At 52.7% G+C, this 12046-nt stretch overlaps 1 protein-coding gene across 5 annotated transcripts in view; it reads left to right on the forward strand.

Moving 5' to 3' along the window:
• The window catches only part of ELFN2 (extracellular leucine rich repeat and fibronectin type III domain containing 2), a 76229-nt gene extending 64849 nt beyond the window's left edge, over positions 1 to 11380 (forward strand). For all 5 annotated transcript variants that reach the window (XM_017945298.3, XM_017945301.3, XM_017945297.3 and 2 more), the window contains 2 exons: positions 1 to 10443; positions 11131 to 11380. The exon at positions 1 to 10443 is cut by the window's left edge. The gene's annotated coding sequence lies outside the window, so the exon portion shown is untranslated. The remainder of the gene's footprint in view (positions 10444 to 11130) is intronic.
• The last annotated feature ends 666 nt before the right edge of the window (positions 11381 to 12046 follow it).

Consider the following 12046-nt stretch of genomic DNA (forward strand, 5'->3'; position numbering starts at 1 on the left):
GATGGAATTGTCAGGAGGGCTGCAGACCAGACTCGAGGGTGGCCTCTTTGGACTGACTTGTAAAGTAACTGCGCAGGACTGGCCCACCAAGGAAACTGCCGCCTGTTTCTGCTTAATGGGGCTGCTGAGGGAACGAAACGGTCCCTTGAGGGGCCCTGGGCTGCTGGTGCCGGGATCACAGCAGCTGCATGGGTACCCCCTTGGGTGCTAGCAATGGGCTGTGGACTCTCATCCTAGTGCGGGGACGATGGCGGTTGAAGCATCTCTCTGCCTCACTGCCTCCTTCCAAGGCTCTCAGAAGAGCATCTGATCTGCAGAACCCAAACATCTGTCCTGCAGCTTTAAGAGGATTTGGCAGGGTTGGGCTGATGCCTCACATCCGGGGCGTGGACCAGGGTGTGTTCATTTCTTCAGCAGCTCCGTGAAGTAAGGGCTGCACCCCTGCTCAACACTTTGGGGGAAAGACTCAGAGACAGTAATTGCCTCAAGCAAGCACAGAATACCCAGAAGAGCTGGAAGGAGTTCCAACCCACTTTACTCCCAGACTTTGCCTGTTCCCCGTAGAGATCAGGGCTCAAAGACCTGAGTCCCAGATTGGGCATGGCCAAACATCCCAACTTTAGGCTAGTGGAGTGTCGAGAGACGCCAGCCATACAATAATCCCGGGGCCTGTGGCGGCCCTGTCAACCCCTGCATCCCCTGTCTTGTTGCTAAAATTCTGGTTCCTGCTGAGATACCTGCTCCAAATCCTTCCTTTAAAGATGAGAAGAGTGAGCCTCAAAAATAAGGGTTGGAAGTGGGGAGAGCCTTCCTGTGGTCATAGGAAGCATGACCAGGGAAGAGGAGGTCATATTTGCCAGTTATTTCTATTATAACCCAGAGACGGGAGGAGGAGGAGGCAGGCGGGACCAGGGTCAAGGGGGTCCCTGCCACAGGGCATGTATGTGAGAAGGGTCTGCTCTGACTCCCTTAGCCTCCTGCTCTTCCCCACAGGCTGACGAGCCTGCAGGGCCCACGGGCATTCCCAGACACTTTCCATTTGACCATGCTCCAAGCACCTGGGATGCCAGGATTGACTGTCCAGTGGGGCCCTGGGCATGTTTCCAAGGCCTGTCCTTCCCAGGGTGGACCGTGCCACCCATGTGGGCACTCTTAGGCATGAGAGATGACCAAGGAGTAGCTGTGTGTGGGAGTTATAGGCAGAGCTTGAATGCGTGGGGTCGTGGTCGCTATGCATGCCCGTGAGATCCTTTAAGTTGTGAGAGAGTGCTGTGGGTGAGAAGAGGGTGTCCTATGGGCCAGGGAATGGGACTTGACTTTCCATAGGCCACCACATTCGGGGAGGTCAGGAATTTGAAATTCAAACCTGTTAGAGGTCATCGTGAAGGTACATTTGTCAAGGCAGGCGGATATTCTAACAGTTTGTTAGCTGAATGGAGCACTTTTCAGTATTTAGACACACAGGATTTGGGCTTCCCTTTGTACTCATGCCCAGGCCTGGCAAATACTAGGGGGAGGCCTGGGCTCCGGGTTAATGGGGCCTGGGGATAGAAGTCAGATGGTGTGGGATGAACCCACTGCTTGGAGGAAAAGGCTATAAATGGAGGAAAAGGAAGAGGAGGTGGTTTTGCTGTTTTGTGTCTGGGCAGGAGCAGGGTGGGCTTGGAAGGCTGCTCATAGAGGAGGGAATGACCCCGTGGGGACTGGGGAGGTGGACGGGGAGATGGCATCACTTGGGCTCAGGAGTTGGGTGGGGCTGGCAGGAACTTCTCCTGGGAGTGGGAGGAAGGCGGGATGGAACCGGCTACTCATGGAAGGCAGGAGAAGGGGTAGGGAGGAGCGGGGCTCAGAAAGTCACTTTACATTTGGGGTATCTTCCTTTTACCCTTTCCAGCTAAGTAAAAAGCATATTTTTTTCTCTCTTCTGCTGCTCAGCAGCATTGCATGGCCCCATTGCTTTTCCTAGTTTCTTGCTCTGAGGGTCAACTCACAAGTCTTCTTCTAGGTGCCATGTGAGGCACCAGCCCTGGCTGGGGCCTGCCGTGGAAAAGCCTGAAGGAGACAGCACCTCTGTCTCTGGGGAGCTGCCGGGATGTGGCTGTCCTTTAGCTGTTTATTAGAAAGGTCCTTTGATATGCTTCAGGTGAGGGTTCAATGCGGGAAGTAACCCTAGGAGACAGTGGAGCCTCGAGTGGCTCGGTCTCTGCTGTAAACACCATTCCAGGGGGCACAGTCCACCCATCACATAGCACTAGAGGGGAACGCTGCGCTTCACTCTGCCCACTGCAGTGAGGCTTCTGGGCCATCTTGGTTCTTCATCTCCATTTTTGTTCTGCCTTGTACGAACCTCTTCTTCGTTCTGCTTTGTTGCCTCGTGGCCAGAGCTGCTCTTGCCTCCTGTTTTGCTTCTGTATATTTCAGTTCCTGCAGCTCCCATTTCCGGTCCATGGCCCCTGCTTTCCCAGCTCCTTTCGGTCTAAGGAACTTTCTGACTTTAGGACCTGAGAGTGGAAGTCTCCCCACTGAGTCCCCATTGACAGCTGCTTATCGACTCCCCTCAGTCTGTCCCTGAGCTGTCCCTGTGCCAGCCGGACAGAGGTTGCTAAGCGGGGGTGGAGTGGGGTGTACAGAGATACGTGGTCCACGGCTCTTACCTGGAGGACTTCACTGAGGGACAAGTCACCCACTGTGTGTCCGCACTGTGCTCACACGCAGAGCTTCCAGTGACACCTCACAAGAGGGCCATGAGGTAGGCATGAGGCCATTTGATTTCTGCTGTACTCTTAATGAGGGAAAGGTAGTTGTTTTTACCCTCCATGTATGGACCAGGGAACTGAGGCCCAACAAATGCTAGTTAACATAGGCAAGGCCAGGCTGCCCACTCTCCCTGACTCCAGGGGCTCATGTCCCCATCCCAGGCCTGGCTGCCTCCACACCCGTAAATCCATGATGAGACACCCCAGGCCAGGCTATGAACATAGGGCTGGATTGACCACCAGGGTCAAGGGAAGGAGTGTGGTTGAGGTAGGAGATGGAGACTCAACTCTAGACCAGATTGAAGAGTGGCTAAAACAGGAAGAGGCCCTGAAAGCACCTCTCTCCAGAAGTCATGCCCACCACCAGCACCATCAGTTTTACCTGTGTCCATAGCAATACCCGGAAGTTACCACCCCTTTCCACGGCAGTGACCCGGAAGTTGCCCCCCCTTTCCATGGCAATGACCCAGAAGTCATAGCTCCTTTTCTAGAAATTTCTAAATAACCTGCCCTTTAATTTGCAGGTGATTAAAAGTGGATATAAACATGACTGTGGAACTGCCCCTGAGCTGCTGCTCTCAGCACACTGCCCGTGGGGTAGCCCTGCTCTGCAGGGGCAATCACAGAGCTGTAACACTGTCGTCTCCGTAAAGCTGTTTCTTCCACCACCAGCTCACACTTGAATTCTTTCCTGAGCAAAGCCAAGAAACTTCCTAGGGTAGGCTCCAAGTTTGGGGCTCATCTGCCCTGCCCCATGGTGGTCAGGCACTGGGCCTCGGAGTGCTCCTCCGAACTCCAGAGCTTCAATTTCCACCTCTGTGAAATGGAGTGAGCTACACTTGCTTCACGAAGCTGCATCGAGGCACGGAAGCCTTGAGAGCTGAGAAGCATTCATACCATGGCCTGGCCCAGGTAGAGGCCGCTGAAGAATGTTGGCTGAATGAAGGAGGCTGCGACAGTGTTGCAGATACAGCAATGGAAGCAGATGTTTTGTTCAAAAGAAATAGGCCCCATAGAGGGCCGAGAGCCAGGAGAACCTCCAAGTGGGGTAAAGGAAGAGGGGAGTGGCAGTGGCCTGGCCAGGGAGGCCAGGGGAAGGCTCCCAAGAAGGACCAGGCCAGTCAGAGCAGAGCCGAGCCCCTTGTGCTGAGGGTCAGTGACAGCGACCTCACACCATCTGAGCCTTTCTGAGATCCAAACTCGGGAATTACTTCAACTCTTTCCTCTCCTTCCCTTCCTCCTTCCTTGGATTAGATCATGGAGTCTTACAAGTTATATTTTCAGTTCTCTGCAGGGTGGCCTTAATCCAGGTCTCCATCTCTCACTTGGATTCCTGCCACAGCTGGAGACAGTCCCGGGGGTACTAAAGTGTCGACTCACTGATTCCCTACTTAGTGCACTCCCCCAAGTCTCAGTGCTTCCAATACCAACATATGGATATATGTTGGTGACTTCCAGCCCCATGTCCATCTCAGTTAGCCCAGCAGCCCCCAATCCTCCTGCTTCCTATGTAAGTGGCAGTCCCCTGCCACTCAAGCCAACATGATGGGTCGTTTTTTGGAGCTAGTCTCCACCTTCCCCTCATCTCATACTGACCTGACCTTGAAAACTCATCTGAATCTGGCTGCTCCTCTCCATGTACCCATCCCCTCTGGGGTGCAAGGCACACCACCCTTCACTTGCGGGATGATAGCAGCCAGTGGGCCCACATCTGGCTGTGCCCCTCATCTATTAAATCATCTCACAGGCTCTTCCAGTCATGCTGAGAAGGTCCATCACCCACTCATGCCTCTGGATCTTGGCACCCGCCAGAAATGGTAGTCCCACTCCCCCTGCCAGTGATTGGCTTAGGAATGGCCACGGAACCCAGTTCCAACCAGGAAGAGGAAATGGGCAAGGGAAGGAAGGGATATCATAATCCTCCTCTAGAAATGGTTGTATCTAATCGGGATGCAGATGCCTGAAACTCTGCAGTGTAGGAAACACTAGGGCCCGCTCTGTGAAATATTCACATGTCCAAGTGGAAAGAGAACAGACCCTGTGGACTGAGGCTCGCCCCGGGGGACCTGGACCTGCGTGCCTCTGCCTTTTCATGTGAACTGATGTCTCTTGCTTGAACTCACTTGAGTAAAGGTTTCGTGCCACTTGTAGCATGTGCAGATGTAACCATCAACACAGAACTCCTACTTCCTGGAGACTGTGGGGGATTTGAACTTACCATAGGTTCACGGAGTGACAAAGCTGTTTCTAGGGCCGATGCAGCCGTGGGCCATGTGAATAGAATCACGGGGTCTGGGCTGGGGGAGGTGAGGGTTCTGGGCTCTCCCGTACTAGCCAGACTCCACCTGGAGAGGCTACGGTAAGTCCAGGGTGACTACGCCAGCAGGGAGGTTGACCTGCCAGGTCCATCTGCTGAGAATGATAGCATGTAGAAGGGCTGGGAAACCCTGCCACGCAAGGAATGCGTGAGAAAGTGGGGCTTTTTCTCCTGGCAAAGAGAAGGCTGGTGGTGGGACTTCATTTCGGCTTCAGACGCATGCAGGGTGATGTGTGGAGGGAGTGGCCATGCTCATGCTGCTGACCAAGAGGAAGTCAATGACAGTATAGAGTTTGTCAACAATTGAGGACAAATTCAAACTTCAGTAGGTATCATTCTCACCCAGGGAAGTTGGTAAAAACACAAAGGCCCAGGCCCTGTCTTTCAACGAGCCTGGGCCCCAAGTTATTAGCACTCTAGGGGGTTTTGGGGCACGCCAACATTTTTGCAACCTCTGACTCAAGGGAAAGAAGCCGACATTTGTGAGGCATTTAATGTGAGCCAGGTGCTGAGCTGGGCCCATCACTGTGGCTCCCATTTGATTTTGACACAAATTCTTAGAGCCAAGCACTGCTACAGATGGTTTTGGGAAGTGTAGTGAGTTTCCCATGAGAAGTGTGGCTAAAAATCAGTAAGAAAAGGATGATTAGTGTGAGAGGAAAAGGAGAGTAGGAAAAGAATTCTTAAATGAAGAAATATAAATGGCCAAGAAACCTATGCAAAGATACTCCTCTGTTGTGGCAGAGATCACAAGCTGTTCTCCAGTGTCCACCTTCCCTTCTTCCATAGGAGCAAAACCCTTGATTTTCGGTCAGGCATGTGGTCTATTACTAAGACACTCCCATCTAGCATGAGGCTCCGTGCTCAAGTTCTGGCCAATGAGAAGTAGCAGATTCCAAGAATCGTCCTAAAAAGGCAGCTGACAGGTGTCCCTTTTTCCTTTTTCTTTATCTTTTTCTTGTGGCTGGAATATGAGACATGATGGTTGGGGCTCCAGCAGCCTTATAGGGCGGTGAGGAGACCTTGGGGACAGAGATCACACACAGCAAAGTAACAAGAGGAGGGGTCTGGGTGGCCAAAACCATGGAGTGCAGCTGACATGCCAGCTGTAGACTGCCGTCCTCCTGATTTTACTTAAGCAATAAATGTCTGGCTTGAGTCTCTGTTATTTGTTCCCGTGCCTATTCCTAGCTGATAACAACAGAGAAATACAAAACAAGACATGAATTTGCCAAACTCCTGATCACTTTTCACTCATGAGATTGGCAGAAACCTAAAAAGACGATGATATTGTTAGAGACAGTGCAGTGCTGTGGTTAATATCCCTCCTGCTCTGGACTTACCAGCTGTAGAAACTTGGACAAAGTGTGTAACCCTCTGTGCCTCAGTTTCCTCACCTGAAAAATGAGTGTCAAACCCAGTACTACCCCACAGAGTCATTGTGAGGAATCGGCGTTTAGAATAGAGCCCCGTACAAAGCACACATAAGTGTCTGCCGTGACTATTACTATTTAGCTGGCATACCTGAGGTTGGTGTGCAGGTGTAGAGGAAAGACGCTCACGCCTGGCCAGGAATGTGAAACGTAGACAGTCAGAGGGCTCTTGCTGTTTCAAAACTTTCAAACTACACACAAGACTCCCCCCAGGGTGCTCCCTCTAACCCAGAAATTCCACCTCTAGAACCCTGAATCCCTTGGGGCCAAACGTGTTTCAGATTTTCGGAAGCTAACTTGGTGCATATGCCCCATCCTGTGTTACTCTTCCACGGGGTCTGGGCGTGCCCCATGCTGTAGACCCTCTGGGGTGTTCAGCCCACCTCAAGTGCATCTGGGGAATTCTGGGGAGTGAATGCCCTTGGGGTAGCCCTCAGCTGGTAAAGCCCAGGGGCAGGTGGGTAAGTGCCCAGCAGCCTCTAGTCCTTCAGAGAAGCACCCCACATTGCTCAGGAGGTCCTAGAGAAGTCGACTGCCCCCTCCTGCAGTGCCCTCTGCAGTGACCTCCCTAACCACCCTTGTATTATCTTCTCCCGACCCACATCTCACTCTCCCTGGTTGCTCCCTCCTGGATTCTGGTGTCACCTTCCAAAAAACCACCTGCACTCAAGTCCCGTCTCAGGCTTTGCTTTTGGGGACCTTCACCCAAGACAACCCCCTGACCAAACACATTATTTCTTCAGCAAGCTGCACACATAGCACAGAAAGTGGGATAAACAAAGACGCTGAACACTCTCACATCAATCTGGGTCAGGTTTGCTGGCAAATAGGTAAAAGAAAAGGAGTATGGTTCCGGTTCTGGGAGTGTTTGGGTTTCGTGGCTGTGGAGATGGGACCGGACTGCATTCTGCAGAGCACAAAGGCACCCTCTCTTGCTGAGTTCACTCGGTGTGAGTGGAGAGGCTCCCCCGGCCACGAACTGCACTCAGAAGGGCCCGAGACCACAGCAGTCACCAGGAATTGGGCCCTCCAGGAGCTGACACTTGAGGGTAGAAGATGTCTGATGGGGCTTCTGGCCAAACTTGGGAAGGAGAGCTCTTGGGTGGGGAGACAAGGCCACAATCAATGGGTGCTCAGGGGTGGCCCCGCTGCAGAGGTGAGGTCTGAGAAAGGACTTGACAATGAGAGGAAGCCTAGGACACATGATCCGAGGCAAAGAGAACAGCAGATGCAAAGGCTGCCAGGTAGGGCAGGGGTTTGAAGAGGAGGAGCAAGGAAGCCAGAGAGGAAGGCAGAAGAACTGGCTGGTGGGAGGATGGGCACAGGTCACACGGGGCCTGAAGAGCTACGTTTCTAGCTTAGAAGAACAGCTGGTATACAGAGGGACTTCCAGCCCGCGGGCACCGCCATCTGATTTGAGCCTCTGGTTTTGTTGTGGGCATAGATGGTGCATTTTCGCAACAGGGCAAATGCGGAACCGGCACATGGCGTTTGCTGCCCGCCTGGCTCCCACACTGCGTTTGTCCTAATGATACCCGTGGCTCACCGCACCCTACAGGGGCCTCGGAAGGAGAGCCAGCGCCACCTCCACCTCCACCTCGCCACCACGGCAGGGGCTCCTGATGGGTCTCAGGGTGAGCACCACCCTCTGCCAGTGACAGGTCAGGTGTGGGCAGTGACCAGTCTCAGCCAATGAGACATCAGGGAGAGCCCGCAGGTGGCCTCGGACCCCGCCAGCCTGGATGCGGAGGCCGACCTATGAGTCTGACTCGAACTGGGGAAGAGCAGAACACACAAGGAGCCGATGCTCACCCTGCTCCCTGCCAGGCCGCACTGTGGATGGGCTTGTGGCCCGCGTGAGGCTGAGCAGGGATTTCCGTCACTTGTAGCAGAAAGCCTCCCACTGGCTAGTGAGCACAGTGTCCATCCCAAGGGACAGACTGACAGGCTGTGGCTTGTCCCCGTCATGGAACACAGCAGCGCGCTGAAAAGAATGAGGGGGTATCCTCCCGTCCTGAAAAGGAACCAGCGACGAGAGATGTCGTCTCTTCTCAACCAGGGGTCATTTTCCTCCCTAGGTAGGTTGCCAGGTTGAGGAAATAAAAACGCAGGGCAGCCGGTTCAAGCTGAATTTCAGACAGTGCATATTAACTAGATGTCTTGTATTTACTCTGGCAACCTTACCCCCAGGGGACATTTGGCAATGTCTGGAGGCATTTTTGGTTGTCACTGGGGATGGTTAGGCGCCACCAGCATCTGGTGGGAAGGCACCAGAGATGCTGTCATACATTCCACAATGCGTAGGACAGCTTACGAAAAAAAAAAAATATCTAGCCTAAAATGTTAGCTGTGACAAGGGTGAGAACTCCTGTATTAAATGAAAGATAGCAACAATTCCATAAGATATGGTAGGATCCCATTTGTACGTCCTGTATTTATTCTGGCAACCCTACCCCCAGGGGACATTTGGCAATGTCTGGGGTTGTCACTGGGGATGGGTTTGTGTGTGTATGTGTGTTTCTTTTTTTCTTTTTCCATACCCAACTAAGCCGTACAATTGCAAAGAAAAAGGTATGGAAGGTCACATACCTAAGTCATGTGGGGTAGCGAGTGGTCATTCCTTTTACTCTAAATACCTTCTGCAGTATATTATTATTTGTGAAGTTAATGATAATTGAAGTGAATATACATGTGTCTACACACATACAGAAAGCATGCCAATCAAAACAATAGATATTTCACAAAGTAAACACAACCATGGCACGGCCTCCTGATGAAGATGAAGAACATGGCCAGTGCTCCATGAGGCCCTTCGCAGCCCTGCCAGCCTCTCCCTCGAGGGCTGCGAGGGGAACTGCTGTCCTGACTTCCAACCTGCTTTGGGCCCCACGTGAACCGAATCCTGCCCAACGTCCTTGTTTGAGACTGGCGTCTTTCCCTCAGCAACGTGTCATGATTCATTCATGCGGATCGGAGCAGCGGTTGGATCATTTTCATTGCTGTGAAATACACCACAATGGGTTTATGCATTCAACCGTTGATGGACATTTGGGTTGTTTCCCGTTTGGCAAGACGATGAAGAAAGCTGGTATGAGCATTCTTTCACACGTCTTTTCTTGGGCATATGTACTCGCTCCTGTTGAGTGTAAACCTAGGAATGAATCGCTCAGTCATAGGGCAAATGTGTGTTCCTCTTTCCCAGACACCATTCGAGTTTCCAAAGTGCTTGCAGAGGTTTACACTGCCATCCACCAGAGATGAAAGTTCCACTTGGGCTGCTGCCTCCTGGCCAAGCCTGGCTAGGTTGTAGCTTTTGCGTTTTACTCCCTCTGGTGGGTGTGTAAATTGCTAATCACTGTGATTTTAATTTGCATTTCCCTGATGATGAAGCTGAGCACTTTTTCGTATCTTTATGGGCCATTTGATTGTCCTCTTTTGTGAAATGCCTATTCGGGCCATTGGTCCATTTTTCTATGAGGTTATCTCCGTTTCTCTCATTGATTTGTAATTAAGAGTCCTGTTGCAAATATCTTTCCCCACCGTGCGGTTTCTTGCCTTTTCCTTCGCTTACAATGCTCCACGCTGTCCTGGACCCTAGCATCACCCAGGCCTAGGTAATAGAAGGGTGGCCTTTGTAAAGGGACTCAAGGCTGAAAAGGGAACAGACACTCTTACCATAATAAGCTACAGCCTGAAAAACAGCCGGAGGTGAATCTTTGCCGTGCGAATGGTCTGGCTGTCTTTTATAAAAGTAACTCGATCGGACAAGACCCCATGAGGGCCTCTGCTCCTCCCCACTCCCCTTTCCCCGAGGACCTAATTCCCCACTGGGTCAGTCGCGGAACCAGATAGAGCTGGGGACTCACGACGCATGCTGAAGACTGGATACAAGAGGAGGAAGGACTTTGGTGGAGAGAAGGAATCAAAAGGAACCAAGGTATGCAGCTCGGGGGGCAGCGGAGGTGAGAACTTGGGAGGGGGTTCCAGGAAAGGGCTTACTGCTCTCATGGGCAGGACACATTGAGAAGATCCCATCCTGTGGTCTCTGTATAGGCCAGAGCCACTTCTCTGCCTTTCTATGAAGCCACTTTGCCCCTTGCCTGAATCACTGCAGCATCCTCTTTACTGGCCTGCCTGCTTCAGCCCTGGCCGTCTTTCACCCCCATCTGTGCCCAGCAGCCAGAAGTAGCAAGATCGTTAAAAACGAACATCAGAGTGCATTTCTCCTACAAAGCCTCCAGTGGCTACTTCTTGCCCTCAGAATGCATCACAAACTCCTTCCAGGAGTGGCCATTCAGGCAGGATGTGATCTGGGTGGGAGAGCCTCCCCCGCCACTTTCCTGCCCCAGCCACACTGGCCACGTGTTGCTCAAACAGCCACATGTGTTCCAGCCTTAGGGCCTTTGCACTTAGTGCCGCCTCCATCTAGAATGCTATATATACCCCAACTTTGCCATGCCAGCTTCTTATCATTTTGGGCACATCTCAGGGTCACCTCCCCCGCGGTGTCTTCCCTGAGCCCTCCGATCTGGCCCTACCCTGGGTCAGCATCCCCTCACTCTGTTTTCTTTCCTTCATGCCACCAGCTACTCTGAATTGAGCTATTTTTCTATTTTGTTTGCAGAATGTGAGACAAGAGGACTTGCTGGCAGGGTCCGCTGCTGTGTCCCCAGAATCCCAGCGTGTGCCTGACACACAGCAGGTGCCTGATTGATAGTGACGGTTCCCCAAAGGCTGCTGGAGTCACCTCTGGGAGTCTGCGCGGGCTCCACCCTCTGGGGAGGTGTGCTTGGTAGAGGACAAAAAGGCTACTTGTTGGGGTTACCTTAGTACGTGCGTGAAGAGTAAAAAGTAATAATAATCAAAGAAAACGATTGAGTTGAGTAAACCATTGGCGTCCTTGACCCTTGCGGACTTACGGCACCCACAGGGTAGGGCATGGGGTCCGGGAGTGAGGCGTGTGTACCTTCCACTTCCAGAGGGGCACCCTCTTGGGCTACCTGGGATGAGACCAGGTGGCGCTGGTGGCCAGGACGTAGGTTACCTGAATGCCTACCGGCCCTGGGTGGCTCCCAGCTCTGAGTCGGGCAGCCCAGTCTACTCGGGGGCCAGGCAGGCACAAAGATGAGTGAGGTAACTCCCGCAACAGAACAGGAAGGAGAGAATCTGCTAGAAACTGGAATCCTAATGCCCTGGCCCAGAGCCATTCCCAGTGAAAATAAAAACAAGATTTGAAATGGGCTGCCACCAGAGCAGGTTAGGAGTGACCCCACAGCGGCCCTCTGCGTTGGCTGAAAAGCTGATGCGTCTGGGGGTCACACAGCCTGAGCGGGGAGGGCTCCGAGGTGGAGCCTCGCTTCACAGACACGTAAACTGAGGTCTCGAAAGGAGGCCTGGCCAGCATGCAGGTGTGGAGTCCCAGCCCAGTGCTCTTTCCTCCAAGCCTTGAACTCGGGGATGGTCAGAGGTTGAGAGGGTAGGGGAGCATGGGGAAGGGGCAGAGTGAGAGGAGCCTTTGGGGCAGTGAGAGGAGGCTGCAG

The sequence above is a fragment of the Papio anubis genome, chromosome 16 (genome assembly GCF_008728515.1).
Source record: "Papio anubis isolate 15944 chromosome 16, Panubis1.0, whole genome shotgun sequence".
NCBI classification, from domain to species: Eukaryota; Metazoa; Chordata; class Mammalia; order Primates; family Cercopithecidae; genus Papio; species Papio anubis.